This window comes from Panthera pardus, unplaced genomic scaffold (genome assembly GCF_024362965.1).
Source record: "Panthera pardus isolate Hobbes unplaced genomic scaffold, ASM2436296v1 HiC_scaffold_6, whole genome shotgun sequence".
Lineage (NCBI taxonomy): Eukaryota > Metazoa > Chordata > Mammalia > Carnivora > Felidae > Panthera > Panthera pardus.
The window spans coordinates 50,661,490-50,678,042 of record NW_026526991.1 but is presented as its reverse complement, the minus strand read 5'-3'; the positions used below and the strand labels follow the sequence as shown (position 1 = coordinate 50,678,042).

Sequence of the window (16,553 nt, the reverse complement as noted above, 5' to 3'; positions counted from 1 at the left end):
CTGTTGTGGCTGAGTGGCTCTGGGATGTGGTAGACATGGGATTAAGCAGCTGCATTGGATAGTAGTGATGTAATTGGTACTTCCAACATAATTTCCAGTCCTTCTACTGCTTCTGGGTGGTACCAACTAGGACTACTGTGACCTAAGTTCTCTCTCAGCAGTCCATTACAGCTTCTACTGCTGCTTTCCAGTCTTTACAAATGTAGCTTGACTGTCTCCTTACACTAAGTTACTCAAGTTTTACTCCTTTAAATAGAACGAATACCCTACCTGTCTTTGGCAGTTTGCTATAATACAATATTACAGACGGGGAAGCTTCAAAGCAACAGAAATTTGTTCCTCAACGGTTTTAGAGGCTGGAAGGTCCAAGGTCAGGGTGCTGGCACAGTCTGGTGAGGTCCCTCTTCTGGGTTGCAGATTTCTCGTATCTTTGCGTGGCAGAAGGGGAAAGCAAGCTCTCTGGAAACTCTTTTATAAAGGCGCTAATCGCATTCATGACCCAATCACCCCAGAGGTTCCATCTGTTAATACCATCACTCTTGGGGCTAGGATTTCAACATACGACTTTGGGCAAGATGCATTCAGACCAAAGCCAATATCTATGGAGTCTGACAATTAAGCATTGAAGGGAACTAATTTCTCTACTTGTGGAGGACCAAAAAAGCCAAGTTAGACAATTAAGTGGGCCAAGAATTTGCCTGAGATGTGGTATAAATTTGTAGGAGCCTACCTTATCTCTCATAGGGTATGGTATAAAAGATACTCTGTATTACCCACGTCTGACTTTGAAACCTCTGTTACATACAAATGGCAGCTTATATATGGCCTGGGCTTCCTCCTCCCCCTCAGGGAGCTGTTGGCATGAGCCATGGGCTGTTCCCCTCAACCTGGGGAGACCTTACATGCACATTGTAGTTCTCTTCTTCAGTTTGTTCTCCTCTTCGGTGCAATTTCCTACTCACACATTCCAGAGTCTTCTATGGACTCTTCCCCATCTCAGTAAAATCTGATTCACTTGTCTTCACCATCTTTTCCCTTCTCCACATCATTTTCTTCTTTTCTTTCCTTTGTCTTTCTCTTTCTTCTTTCCACTCTCAGTGTGAGCTCACCCTGGCTCCAGTGGTTTTTGGGACACAGAGTTGTATGCGCTCTCCGCTCACCTTTAGCATCTGCCTCATGACACAGGGTCACTGTGTGTGTTGTAATTATTTGATTATGCATTTGTCCCTGCCTTGAAAGGGCAACTTACCTGAGATCTAATGAGTATTTAATAAATGCTCTTGCTTCTAACCGTCATAATTTCACTACGAAAGTTTACTCTGCTTTCCAGGTAGTCAATTTACAAACAGACTTTAGGCGCTCAACTCCAGTGTAGGTTGAAGACTTCCTGAAACGTGGTCAAAATACAGCAAAAGGCTTTTTGTTGCAGAACTGTAATCTTGATGTACTTTGGCCCCACCTGAATTCCACTGTAATTGCCTTTACAATATATATCCTGCCATCATCTTAAAAAGGTTTCGTTCTGAACACATCCGCTGGCAGAGGATTTGTTTTGCTTTCTTTTCTAGGAAACTGTAGCTTAGCAAACTATTAGGCTGTCTGACTTTAATTTTTCTTACTTTTAAACAGTTGATTAATTTTTTAAAAAACCAAGTAAGTAGATTAGCTTTGTTTGTGCCTTATACTCAATGATTACACGTTAGCAGTTTAATAATTTTAATAGCAGACAGTGCATCTAAATCTTCGACATTTGTCTGCATGTAAACCCATATCTGGGAGCCACAGTACTTTCAAAAGAGCACATCAAAGTAATTGTTTTGCCTGGCGCCAGTACAAATTTCTGCTGGGACCTGTCCCATTTAATATAAATTATATTACCTGTGGAATTTAAGAGGATGTAAGGTGTAGCATGCCCCGCAGGCAGGAAATTTAAACTATGGATTGCTTTTTTTTTTTTTCCTTTTAACTCGGTTTGTTCCTGTAATATGGGATACTTAGCATCCCTAATTTCTGTTTAATCTTTTTATAGGCATATTTTGAATTTTGCATTCATATGGAAGACAAGTTCAAAAGTCCTGTTACTCTCTTAGGCTAACTTGACCATGAAAACTATCTAAAGCTAGCGGTATTAACTAACTAGGGTAAGGAGGGACAGAGATGCCATTACTGAGTAAGTCTATTTAGAAACAGACCAACAAACAAACCAACAAGCAAAATGATGAAGAAAATAGGGGCCTTTAACCTGATTTAGCCAAATCATTATGATTCAAGCCTGATGTCATGCATCTGTTTGGCCTAGATGGACATGAATGTGGGAGTAGAGCATCCATGGGCAGGCACATGGAGACATAAACTTCATGTTCATAAATCCATTGAGCACAATTTTATACCCTGCTTATAAGAGGAAGGTATTAGACTTTCGTGAAGGAGAAACACATGCGCACCCAGATATTTAGATGGAGGGCCCCGTCTTCCACAGTCAGGCGCGCCCCCTGTGACTCAGGTCACTGGTGCCCTGATGCCCTATGGACAGCCCCTCTGGTGCATGGTGATCCTCAGCTATGAGATGGCTGCCTGCATATGATCTCAGGTGTTGCGTGTGTAGAATAAACGTTTGCAGTAGGACAAAAAAAAGAGGTAGACAAAGTTAATAGTAAAAAGCTAGGGAGGAAAGAGAGAGACAGAGACAAACAGAAAGAGAGAGGGAGGGAAGGGGACTAAAGAGCTAAGACCAAAGCAATATAAGTAACCTTCTACCCACTCCTTCTATGTGCTTCAGATGATTCTTACATTCAGTCGTTCACAGGCTACAGCCTGGCCTTGAACACTTACCCAGGGGATACCACAGCTGATAAAAGGACTTCTTTCCCGTTCCCAGCTGGAGGAAGGGGTCTCTACGTGATCTTTTAATCCAGTCATAGTCTTACCATTCTCATACAGGTCCTCCTCACCAGGAATGAGTACTTCCTCCAAGGCTTTTTATTTATTTATTTTTTTTGGGGGGGGGAGGGGTCCAGTAATTCACATATTCTCTGGAAGACGGACAGTGCAACGACGAACAGTAGTTACCTTTTACGGAAGCACCGTGTTAAATCTCCCATCTCTTCCTTAAAAGTCTTGACGTCTTACTCAATCCTCGCTTCTGTAAAATTGATATTCCCATTTCAAATTTAGAGATCATTGAGGAAGATGTTATATAGCTTTAGCCATGAATATAAACACATACCGTTGGTAATTCCACACAGGACCTTGCCGCTTTCCCTTCGCTCCTGCATCTGTCTGTCCCCCTTCTGTGGTCTCTGAGTTATCATGGATATCTTCAGATAGGAGCTTTGGATGCTGGATCCTGGCCATGACTTATAGTTTCCTCCTTTTTTTTTTTTTTTTTCCATTTTTAAATAGCTCCTTATTAGTTCTTGTAGCACCGTCCAACTTGAACTGAAATGCACACCTCCATGGTTTTCTTTTGGTTTCTTACACGCTTCCTTTAACTCACAAAAGGCTAAGTACCTTTTGTCCAAGGGTTGGCTGAGTTCAAAGACCCAGATTCAACTCAGGTTTTGAAACTGTACAGACTGAGTCATAGCAATTAGTTGTCACTGAATGTCAGTAGAAGGTTTTTAACCTTCCCCCGGCCCCATCCCCCATTAAGTCTGTTCTTTTCAGCATTGGAGCCCCCACAGACTCTGCCCCAACGATCAAGACCCTCGTGAATAATAGCATTAAGTGCTAAGGCTTCAGAAGTATGATGGACATTTTCTGATCCTGAACATGATGCGTATCTGAGAAACCTCAACTCTTTGCTTCAGAACAGGACTTTGCATATCCAGATCACTTGGGCTACTTGGATAACTTACATTAGCAAGCTCAAGGCACAAGCAAGTTTAGAAGATGCCACTGTGCTCAGGTGTTGGGTCTGGGAAAGAATTGGGTTCTGTTGTTAGAAAAACAAATATTCCGAGGTGGGCAGAGCAGACACATTATATCACTTGACTTTACAGTTAGTTTTAGATAAAAGGATAGCTTAAAAATGGAGCTGAGCTGGTTGTTGGAAAGATCAACCCTCTGAAAACCTGAATACGCTTTTAGCCTTGCCCGGAAGCAGGTGACAGGATAGTTAGGGTCCACATCCTCTGCTCAATAGAGCAGCTTCTCTGCGGGCACACTGCTTGGCCGAGCTCCAGGGAAAGCTGTGTGATGACAGATTAGGACGCAGGTGGTGGGGCTGGGTCACATGCTCTAAGTTGTCTGCTTCTCCTATTCCCTTAACATAGTCGATTCCACTAATATGGCTTATCCCTAAAGCCAAGCTTCCAAATGAGCACTTGGGTGTTTGAATTTCCACCATATCAAACCATTTCAATTCTCTTTCTTTGTCATACTCGTAGTGATGAGACACCTTACACTGTGGCCTCCCCCCATCCCTTAGAGATTAGGGCATCTGCGTGGAAATAATATCATACCATGGTGAAGTTTCCGTGTGGCTGAATATCCAAGACTTAGGATTCACTACATTCAGCTGTATATACACCCAAAAGCCCGTGCTTGAAATGGTTTTACAAGCATGGCCCGACACGAATAAGATTATTATGATGGCATTTCTATACTAAATTCTGCTGTCTGTGGATCTGGGCATATCTGTGCTTCTAGATAATATATTACATGGAATTTCCCCCAATTTAGACACTGTAGGTTCCTTAAAATTCATCATCTGTAACTATGCTTTCTTCCCATTAGTTTTCTGTTTATGTTCTCTTTACAACCCCCAAACACTCCATAGTTGCAATCCTTACCACATTTCCCAGAATGATTCTTAAGGTAAATGATAAGTGTTTTCAAATTTCTTTAAATTTCTGTGTATTATTTTGGCAGGCAAGGCAGTTAAAGCTTTTCAAAATGTTAAGGTGAGCTTGATGTGTGTTTCACATTTTGTCATTTATTTCTCCGTAGGATACACTGCTTTAAAATTTTTCAGTACCGCAAAAGGAGATAAAAAATTGTGACCTCTCATCTGTTTTGAATTCGAATAAATGAAAGAATAAACAAACGAAGGAAAGCGTGTTCTGTGGGTGAGGCCTTCATAGCGGGCTTCAGCAACATACGGGCCAAAAGCTTTTAGACATTGCTTCCCACTATCTACAGCCATTATGAAACTGATCTCATCCACATGTCTGTGAAGGCCATGGGTGTCCTATATACATGGGTCCTTTTTAGAGTCCTGTTACTCCGCATGTCAGTTTTCTTTCACAGTTCTTCTTCGGCCCTCGCAGGCAATCTCTAGCGTTTACAAATGAAGTGAAGGAAACAGCATGAGGTGGTATGGTTGACAGTTAGCCAACCCTCAGGATGTGTTTGAAAACGCAGGTTACGTTTCTGGAAAGAGTCCTGGATTTGGGGGTCCGTTCAAGGACTTAACGTCAAGTCTTTGCTCTGTCCGTTATTAACTAGGTTAGCCTCTCTGGGCCACGGTTTTCCTAAGTCGGAAATGTAAATTGTCACAGGATGATAATGCCTAATATATAGGGAAATATGAGAAACAAATGGGGCATGAGATTTTAAAAAATGAGATCACGATTCAATCTATAGAAATATAAAGTTAAAGAATAAGCTGCTTTGAGGATTACAAAATCCCCTAAAGTGGTCGTTTAGCACTTAGGTAGTTCTGCTCTGAGGCAGGCCCACACTTAAATTCTTCCTTTCAGATTACAGGCTATATTGCTTGAAAAATACCTTCAGAGAAAGAAATGCCGTAGGACTCTGCTCCACGAACGGAATCACACTAGACATTACTAAAACAAAAATGCTGTCGTTGTTTATAACCGTGGGATTCTTTTGTTTTCTGCCATTTCTTGTTTTCCGTCATTTCCCCAGCCAACATGTCTTCTGTTTTTCCGTTCCTTCTGCCATTTTGTGCTGTTTTCCTTCTCTTCTTTCTCCCTCGTGAACTCCTTCAGCGGCTTCCCCTTTTTTACACACGGTCCACCTTTCATCTCCTCATCGAGGTTAGTCGTCTTGACTTCTACACAGGAAGAAGTTTCCTCGGTGTTCCTTAGCCTCTAACTCCGCTACATGCGACCCTTCTGGTAAGGAAGCTTTCCTTCATGTTGCAGTTGAAGCCCATTTCCTATCCTTCTTTCTTCAAAATAAGGTTTAAAACAGCTGGTTACCATCCTTCTAGGCTCGTTCTTCCTAGACATTACTTCAAAAACATTATATCACTTTTCAGTCTTTTTTGTCAAGCGTGAGTTATAGAACTTCCTTTAACTTTTACTCCTCGGGCGTACTGTTCAGCCTTTTAATAAGCAGCGTGGTGTAATTGAAAGAATATGGGCTTTGTAGTTAGACCTGGGTTTAAATCTGGGCCATGTGACTCACTAGCTGTTTGACCCCAGCCAGAGCACCTGACTTCTCTGAACTATGGTTTCCTCATCTGGGAGGTGGGGTTAATGGGACCCATCGCACAGGGTCCTTGCCAGAATTGATGATGTATGGAACATTCCTAGCATGTAATCAACCAGTGCTCTGATAAATGTAAGTTCCCTTCCCCTCTCCTTCTCTTTGTGCTTCTCTATATGAGGTCGCTGTTGCCTTCTAGTTATAGAGCATAGGATTGAACTCAGTGTTAAGAATTTGAAGTAATTCTGCTCACCCATTCCTCAAAAACACGCTTTCTCCTCCCCCCATTACACTTTCCTGTCACTAGGTCCCTTTTGAGGTGTTCGTGCCATGGCAGTGGCACATCAGAGTGCACTCTGATGTTATGTCCTCAGGGACAAGCTACTTCCAAGAGCCAGCTCTAAGAAGAGAGGAAACAATATCGAAAGGAGGCACTGGAGGAGTCCAGGATAGCTCTTGACCTCATTTTCACCTTGAAGGGGTTCTCCGGTGACTGCCATGCAGCTTGTCTGCGGCTGTCTCCGATATAGGGACAGGCCAGCTGTCCTTCAGATCACTGCAGCACCCCGAGTTGCTCACGTGTAGGTGTCCACCTCGGATCTAGATGAACCCCTGGCTGCAGTCTCACTGCTGCTCCATGGAAAGTAGAAAAAGTCCCCTACCCTCAGCCGGCACAATGCTATGGGGGAGGAGAGGGCGGGCTGAACGTCAGGCCCCCCGCACACAGGATTCACCTTTTCGTAGAAACCGCAACGTTGGCTCTGATGTGGTTGAATTTCATAAAACAGAAGCTCAAAAAGTACTCACCGCCTTTGCCTCTTCCGTATCATCTAATACGAACCTTCCCTTCTCCTTCCACTGGGCTTCTCCTTTGTCTGTGTCTGTTACCCCTCTACAGTTTGTACATGACATTCACGCCCTGCTTCACGTGTATTCTCGTTACTTTTACCAGTGCTAGCGGTTTCTTTATATGCACTTTGGAATGTCTGCCTTGACTTACGTGTGCGTGTGTGTGTGTGTGTGTGTGTGTAGTTACTATTTATGTTTAAACTTTGTACAATTTGGAGTGAAGCCAAACAGATTTTCCTGAAAACTTCAATATTCTATTAACAGATTCTTATTAGAAGCAAATAGGCAAAATCCATATAGCTGATTTATTTCAGCGTTGCTTTCCATCTTCTCTCCTCTTCCTCTAGAGACGATTTAATGAGCGTCTAAATGGCCTAAACTGAGGTAATGGGGGAGAAAGGGAGAGGGGTTGCCAAGAGACTTAGATAAGCCACACACTGAGAACTTTCCCAGGAAGTGAGAGTCCCGCGGTTCTGAGAGGAATGTCATGCTCTCTTCCTTAACAGGAAAGAAGGGCCTTTTATGCTAAGCCCACAACCATGGACAAGTCCCACATAGAACAATAAGGGAGTGCCGTGAACAATGAAGTTTTCCAAAGCTCAGCCAAGGCAGTTCTGGAGCTCGGGGAAGTGACAAGTCTCAGTCAGCTTGTTCTCCTGCCCAGTAACTGAGAGCTATTCTTAAATTCTTCTCAAGGGGGTAGGAGAATAACTTAATGCAAAAAAAAAAAAAAAAAAGTAAAAAGGGATGAAAATTAAGAAATGAGAAACTTGAAGATAAACGAGAGGCAGAATTTCCTGACAGCATGATGTACTGGCTTCGGGTAAGTCTTCTGTTGTGTATGCTTGGAATGCCATTATTAAATCTCCATTCTGTTCCATCCATTTCTGATGTGCCTGTTAGGCCATTGCCTCCCTGGGAGCATAACAATTAAACAACTATTGAGTTAAGTAAATAGAAAAACCTAATAAATATTCATATAACTCCAGCTTGAAGCATTTCTTTTATGCTCTATAAATCACTAGAAAACATGTGACAGGAACCGTTCCTGATCTGTCTGAGCATGTGCAGGATGCCCCAAGAAAGTTTTCCTGTTTATTACTTCTTTGAGTGTATTCGTACGTGTGTATGTTTTTACTTTGGAATAGTTAATATCTGGAATAGTTCTTTGGCTGGGGAGATCATGGTGAAAGGTTGGGTCTGAGGAAACAATACAGAAACAGAATGAGTAGGGTTTATGGAAGACTGGAGGGGAGGGTGCAAGGCAAAGGGGACAGTGGGTGGGAAAAGGAGCCTGGTGGAAGATGGACCTGGAAATTGGGGACACCAGTGCTTCTGCCGCGTATGGGAGGCAGCCAGCAGAGGCAGCTTTGCGAGGAGAGATAATACAATCTGGTTTTGGCATGTTTGTTTTAGATGGTGGCAAACTATCTACGTGACATATTTTGTAGACCTTGAGAAATACGGGACTGAAGAGAGGGTATAAAGGTCAGTCTGGAGATGGGAATCGGGGCTCACCTGAATGTAGGTGCTAATTGAGTCCAAGTGGGTGCACCAAGGGAGTGAGTAGAGAAGGAAAAGGAAAGCAAGGACCCCTAAGCTGAGGCCAGGGAACACCAAGAGGAGGTGGGGGAAGGCAAGGAGAAAGCAGGCAGGGAGATTTGAGAAGCTCCATAGCCTAAGTCCCATGCCAATGAGGCCATGATGTTGGGAACCTCGTCACAGTGTGAAAGGTGGCTGGAACTGGGGAGCTCCCTGGAACTGGGGAGCTGCTGAGAAGTTCAGTGAAGAGCCTGCTTTTGATGGCTCTCACAGAAGCAACAAACACAAACTAGGACTGCAGAGACAGGTGCAAAGCTGGGGCAGAACCTTACTCGCTCCACGTTGTCCAGCACAGAGCTTGGTAAGCTAGCATTTGTTTAATGAACGAACGCATGAGTGAATGAGTGAATGAATCAGTCAGATAAGCAGTTCTAGGTCATCAGGGGTTTTTTTCCAAAAATGAGCAAGGATAATAGTATAGTAGGAAGCAGGGTCTATAAATGTTGCTTTAGACCTAACACATGAAACAGGCAGAGGGGAGGAATGGAGTTGAGAAAAGAAGTCATAGATGGGGTAGATGGGAGGAAAGGGGGTAGTGAATGCAGAAGTCCAAGAGTTTCCTGGAGTGTGAAGTCACAGGGGTAAACAACCCAGGTTTATGAGTTTGGACTTTAATTTGTATATGTCTCTAGCTGTTTCCCAAACGTTCAGCTTGCCTCTGTGATAGAACTTCAAGCTTCTTGGCAAAGACAAGAACTACTTTTGTGTATCTGTTTAGTACCTAATAGGAGCATTTACTCTCCACTCACTGACAGATCGAGAGAAAGAAAGGCAAGTTTTCAGTAATTTCTAGAAGTATATAATTATCTAGAAATTTAGTGGTGGAAAACATCCAGTTTTGATCAATCAAACTAAAATAATCCCTTCTCCACTTAGAGGAGGCTTTTAACTTTGATTTTCTAAATAATTTACTCGAAACCTTACCTCTAAAAGAGTGTCTAGGTACGTTGATTGTGAAATGCCCCTCGGAGACGGCTATGCAAACATCCTTCCCAATTTGAGCAACGTGAAGAAATGTGCCTAGAAGATTTGAAATATGCTTCTTTCCCTTCCCTTACTCCATTTTTGTTCCATTTTCATAAGAATACCTGTAAGTATTTGCAGATGAATTAAAGGCAGTACCGTTCTGGAGGGCAATCAGATGTCCCTTTAAGTTTGTGATAGAAGGACTTCTGAAGAAAGGTCAGGCTTGTGTAGTAATGTGGAAGGTACACATGGGAGAGCTAAGCAGGTCTGGTGAGAGAATTGGGTGGAGACAGTTAATTAATTTTGAACCTGGGAAATGTGGATCTCCTTTGAAGAATTCCGGACACCTGGAAAACTTCAGCTGTTTCATTTTCAACCCATTTGTATGTGGTCATGATCCAAGTAAGAAAAATGACTTTGAAACCATCAAAAGTGTAATTTTCACCGTTTTCTAATTTAAAAGCACCTGCGCACATTTTCCCCAAGCTTTTAAGAAAAGAGAAAATTCACCTTTTGGGGAAGGTCAAGACAGACGTGTTGACAAATATCAGGAGGCTGGAGACTGAAAATAGTCCATGACAAGTGTATGTAACTTTATGATGTTCTACCACAAATGCCCCCCCTACGGGCAGTGAAGAGGCAACAAAGTTACTTATTTTTATTAAACAGATAAGGGTTGTGGCATCCAATTCCCGGTAACAATCCCCATTTTTAGGAGCGATGTCAGTGACACAGTAGAGCAAGAGATACCAGTGACTTTCAAAGCCCTTCTAGATGTAAAAACACGTTTCTGCAGGAGGGAAGGGGCATTGATCTGATAAACAGTAGGATGAAAAGGAAAACAGAGGTCTAGACAGTCTTGTTTCATCTGATAGAACTTTCCCACAGAAAATGGACGAACGTCAGATAAAGAACATGTATCACACCTCACAGATTTCACGGCCACATCTCTTTGGGAACATTATGCAATATAGACTTGCTAAATCCCAAACGTGGAAGACAGAAAGCACTACAAATATAGAGACTGGTGCCCTAGGAGGGACAATAGGAAGGCCTCATTATTTACACTGACGCATACATTAGGCATTTGAGTGTGTTTGTTAAATAATACGTAAGACAGTCACATTGAAGAAAATACAGCAGTAGCCCGTGAATTCCTGCCTCAAAAGAAAGCTAAAGTGAATTAGGCAAGATATCTAATAAAAAAATGGTAGTGATACCAATAAAAAACTAAAGGTACTTTTCTACTTCCGCTTTTGCCTGACTTTCATCAGAATGGGTGACGGAGTCATAAGCATGATTGCCGAAGACAGGTACCTCCCATCAGTTACTTCCAAATGTTGGAGGCAAGAGTGAATAAGCTGGCAACCTCAGTGATGCTTTAGGTAGCAAGGGCGGGTGTTTCCAGTGGAGATCTTTGTGGATGAAATAGAATCTAAGAAAAAGAAGCTAAGCATTGTTTCAAAGGCTAATGCTACTGTCATCAAAGATTTACGTAAATCTTCTATTTTCCCATCTCTGGAAAGAGAGAGAACAATGTGGAAAGGTGTGGCATGTTCTATTACTTGCCATTAAATTGATGAGAATTAAAAAGCCAGAGAGCCCGTCAGCATCACTGAAAGGCATGTCATGGAATCAAATAGGTGGTAGAATATGAATATGGGTGACAAAATACAGCAAAAAATCTCACCAGGTAGTGTTCAGATCTGTTCTGTGTTTATTTGTGGCCTCGTTGAGTATTATCCTACTTTACCTCAATCCGTAAAGGATTCAAGGCTGCTGAAAAAGATCACGGCGGACCTCAAGCAACCTGAATTTTCAGTGACCGAAGATGGACTGTGACGTCCATGTCATTTAGTCAGGCACGAAGTTGAATCCTGGCTCCTAGAAGCTGAGGTTTGGGAGAAAATAACTCAATGTGTGGATGAAGTGAGCCAACACATAGCCAACAGTCACATCCCGAAGAGACCTGGTTTTTTCCTAATTTGAGTGGACATAGTAACTTCCTTTAAGAGACTAAATTGTATGTGTGTGTGTGTGTGTGTGTGTGTGTGTGTGTGAAAATAGCCAAGTGAGAGATGAATCCTTGGTAAAAGTCGGAGAGGGAGCCAACTTTGGTATGAGGATATGCACAGGAAATACTTGCCTAGAGATCGTAATACAGTTTCAAGAGAAATCTCCAAACCTGGGCAAAATATGCCTTGGGTTCCCAAATTTACAGACTGTGAATGTGGGGGATTTATCAATTCCTGAAAAAACGACGGCCTACTAAAACACAATAGGAAATTATAGGGAAAGGAAAAAGGACAAGGGAAATGTAAATGATTTGTTTAAAATGTGTATTTTAGATCCAGTTCTCCTACTGCTAACCACTTGGCCTTGGGAAAGGTCTGACCGTTTCTTTGGTGTCCCAAACTTGGAAACGAGGTGAAACTGTGCCTCCCCACTAACTGGCGTGCCCCAAAGAAAAGTAGCTAGCTCCTCTCATTTAAACTTGTGAATTTGGTAAATCAGTCAAGTAAAAGGGCAGCAAAAGATCCCTATGGCTGTACTTCTAAGAAGGCTCCTGAAGGACCAAGAGTTCTGGGTCCTTTCCCACTCCTAAAACCAGAACAGTTCTGTTTTTATCGTTTATACGTTGATGTCCTAAAGACCGTGTGTGTGGGAGGAAGGGGGGAGCAGGAGAATTCTTTGATGCAGGAACATTCCTCCCCCACTGTAGGCTCTCGCTGTATTACACACAGGTCAGTGTCAGTTCGCAGGTTTTTAAGGATGAAGCAGGTAGGGTAGTGGGCTCCCCTTGCCAGCTTTGGCAGCGGCCCAGTCGCACAGAATGTATTAGTGGTGCTGAGGATCAGACAATTCCCTGACTCGCTCAGCAAACGCCTTTAGTGCCTGTAGGTTCCTGTAACCCAGTGAGGACCCGGAATAGCGCGTTCAGCGTAAGTGCCATTTTATGGCTTCAAACGGGAGCTCTAGAGTTTGTCGGATGAGATGTGCCAAACTTTGACATCCCTGAGACAGCTTTCCCAAACTCCTACCCCAGCCTGCCTTGGGAAGGATATTACTTAATGCCAACTTAAATACCTCTTGCTGTAATTAAGGTCTGTTTTGTTTTGGTTTACTCTGGGCCGTGGAAGCTTTACCTGCTTCCTACTCTCCCTCGTGTTGTGAAAGCTAGTTTTTAAATGAACGCACTTCGAATTAAAGCATAAAACTATTTGAATATATCTTTATCTGACTTGCTTCTAATCCCATCGTTCTTTTTGCTGTATCTGAGGATAATCTCCAACTTCTCCAGCATGTTGATTTCTAGACTGTAAGTTGGATACAGGGCAGGCACTCAAATTTTGTAAATGCCTCGGGGTCACAAATCGCACTTGCCCTCCATCTTGTGTCAGCCCCCCCTTCCCTCCCCACATGTCAGAAGTCACTCTAGATGGCAGTTACTGTGCTATGGACTAGATGAAGTGATAAGACCCAGGGATTCTTCCCACCTTTATATTTTCTCAAGATAATGGTCTCACCCGTATTCATACAAACATCCGATTTCCTTTCTCTTTCCTTCACTCTAACAACTCTTTCGAGCTCTTTAGAACCTGTCTTCCCATTTTCTTCCATGTGTCTTCCACCATTTTGTCACATTGCTAGAGTGGCCCCGGCAATACACGTATCAGAGAAGAGAGAAACCATATGTTTTGAGGTAAAATTTAATAGAATAAAGAAAGAATGCCATTAATCTCCAGCCCTTGAAAATGCCCAGAAGCTCCCATTCAGACCCTTCTTAAAAGTTTCCATTCACTGTCTTTTATTAAACCCTGGTATTCCTCAAATGTCAAATTCCAAGATGAATTTTAAAGATATTTCTTGCAAACTTTTGTTTAACCTTCTTAATTAATTATAAGTAGCTCAAAAGTTGTTTTTTTTTTCTAGAATTTCTATTGCGGAAGTGCTACATTTTAGGTTGTAGGCTTTTGTCACCCCACCTGAGACCCTAACCACCCTTTTACCTTTGACCACTCAAGGGAAAACACCTTCCAGCTTTGAAAACGTATGACACCCAACTCAACTCTTGGACTGCTTCTCTGCTAACAAGGGTTTGGTGGACCCTGAGCAGGAGGAAATGGTCTAGTTTATGAAACATCGCAAAGGAAAACATCATAGGTATAGCAAGGAAATTTCCTTTCTAAAGACCCTTGGAAAGGAATCTGACTTGCAGTTTAGGGGTGTGATGAGGAATGATAATCAGCCATCGGGATGTGAGAATTCTGATTCTGGTCCTGAAGTCACCTTTGTCTTTAGGGAAGTGTTCCGCTTGTGGCCCATCCTGTCCCCCGAACACAGCTTCTATTCGTCTGTGTCTGACACGGGGTTTCACGGGAGCGCACTTAGTAATCGCTCCCCGAGCTAAATTTAACCCACGGCTAATGAATGGTTCTTCACCATCCGATGTAGAGTCCGAAGGCAATCAAATGAGAAGTATCATAAAGTACTCGGGTTAAATGGCATCAGGTAATGGCTATAAAGTTTGAGTGAGGGCAAGGATGCAGATAGTGGGGGTCATTTTCAGTCGTGTGTACTGAGATGTCGGTGTGTGTCCCTACATACGTGCTTCCATAGTAGAAGGAAGGAAGTGGAAAGGGGAGAACATAGAGCTCTTGGCTAAAGAGCCACAAAGCTGTTTTTAGAAGGACTGCTTCTGTTGTATTGCGGCATGCTTCCTTTGAAGAGGGCTGTATTATGCATCCTCTTCCCGTTAAGTCTGTTGGGGGAAGAACTTACAGAAGACAATATGCTACCAACTCCCAGGGATCTCTTATCAACACAGAGCTCTGCTCATCACACACCTGCACAGAGCCAGAGACATGAAGCCTCCATTCTCGGCGACACCAACCCCAAACAATCAAAATCTCCAGTAAAGCACTGTGATTTTTAGGAAGGCTGCTGATTTTTGAAAAGTGTTAACTTTGCCCCGAAAAGCAGTAAGCGAGAGCAAGAACAGTGGTGCCTCTGGTCTGCATATTCGATTCTTTTGCACGGTGGCAAAGCCTGCGAATTGCTTTCAAAACAGTGTGGGGCTTCCTACCCCGGGTGAAGATTTATCTGCTTTTGGCAACTACCCTGGTTACTGTGGAACAAGAAGTTTACTTCTCAATAGTTTTACAAATTATGTGTTTAACTTTGTCTCTATAGAATTAATTCCTGGGAGGGGAGAGGGGAGAGGGGAGGGGTGGAGGCCAGGCTTTCAAAGGCTGGTTTACAAATTTGAGTTTTTAAAGTAATAGCAGCAATTTCCCCCCTCAGCCCAACAGTGCAGCGGAACTCTGTTTCAACCTGAATGCAGTTTGCATCCTGCATGTACATTGATTTACACATTAAAATAAAACAGCTTCAGTGTTTAGCAATAAAAAAACGTTGTTTAATCGTTAAACAACCACCGTTTTCTTTTGCCCTTTAAACCTGCATTCAATCAGCTTGGATGCTGGTTTACAGTCTCGTTAACTGCTAAGATCACAAAGGAAAGGTTAGCAGGATCACCAGCAGCAGCAGGAAGCCCTGAAACGCCCCCATTGTCACATGAAACATTCAGCAAGACGCTCCTTCAGCTGTCTTGCAAATGCACACTCAGCTCTGAGGGAGGTATGCGGTGAGAAAAATGCAACTTTTAATTCCAGCAGGGCCCTGTGTCCGTTCAAGGAAAGGGGTGGGGGGGAGAAAAGCGTTCTTGCATTTAATCTTCTGCGTAGCCACGCATTTAATCTTCTGCGTAGCCACGCTCATCAATGTTATCTGCAAAGTAAGCCGGGGGGGTCCTTCCACTGCGGAAATGTAACCTGTTGGAGGGTACATCCTGGCCAACTCCTAGGCAAAAGGCCTGGAACGTCCTTTTTTTTGTGTGTGTGTGTGTAAAGGGAGGAGGAGTTGCAGCGTTTTATGGCCTTCTTTCAACACATGGGAGTTTTATCACTCATTTTAAAAGTACAACTTAACACTATTTTCAGACCGGCCTGAGTTGCAGCCCTGGATTGTTTTCACAAAATGGCCCCTTTCTTCCTCAGACCAGGATAGTCGCAGGTGCCTATTAATTGCTTTACTTGTAGGAACTGAATTTATTCCCTTCATGGTAGGAAAACCGAGAGTGTTTTCTGAAATTTAATTCCGTGAACCACAATCCGTCACACCAGGTTCTAGGAAAGGCTCACAGCTTTCTGGAGATGAACTGCTACTTTACCACAGACTGTTTGCCTTTTGCTTTCTTATTTTACCTCCGTTGGGTGTTCATTTTTGCCGTCAAGTGTTTAAACCACACTGGAAAAGACAATCCTTCCCTTTTTAAGTGGCCAGGTTCTAGACGAAATGGGTAATTGTTTCAGTGGTGGAGAAGGCAAGGACAAACAGTTCATTATGTTTTATAGAATGGCAAAATTTGACCGTGACCTCCATCTGAGATGGAGATATGGAAACCTAGAGAGTTCACGAGACTTGCCCAAGATCTCGCAGCTGGTTGGTTCACTGTGCTTTTGGCCGCCCATCTGCCTTTACTGAGTTAATACAAATGCTCCCTGCATTGCCCTCACGGAAGGTAAGGGCTTGTTGTCCGTCTCTGTTTTATGTATTTATCCTTAAGACAGCTTTGAAGTCACTGGCATTCTCACCTTTTTCAAACCAAACGATCCAATTCTTTTCCATTAACTTCGAGATTTCCATTTTCTAATTTGTCCACCATTTTGATGTGGTCT

The 16,553-nt window shown here is 42.9% G+C and overlaps 1 protein-coding gene across 2 annotated transcripts in view; it reads left to right on the top strand.

Annotated features, from left to right (window-relative positions):
• HMGA2 (high mobility group AT-hook 2) overlaps window positions 1-16,553 on the top strand; it is a 137,389-nt gene that overhangs the window by 79,257 nt on the left and 41,579 nt on the right. The window lies entirely within an intron of this gene.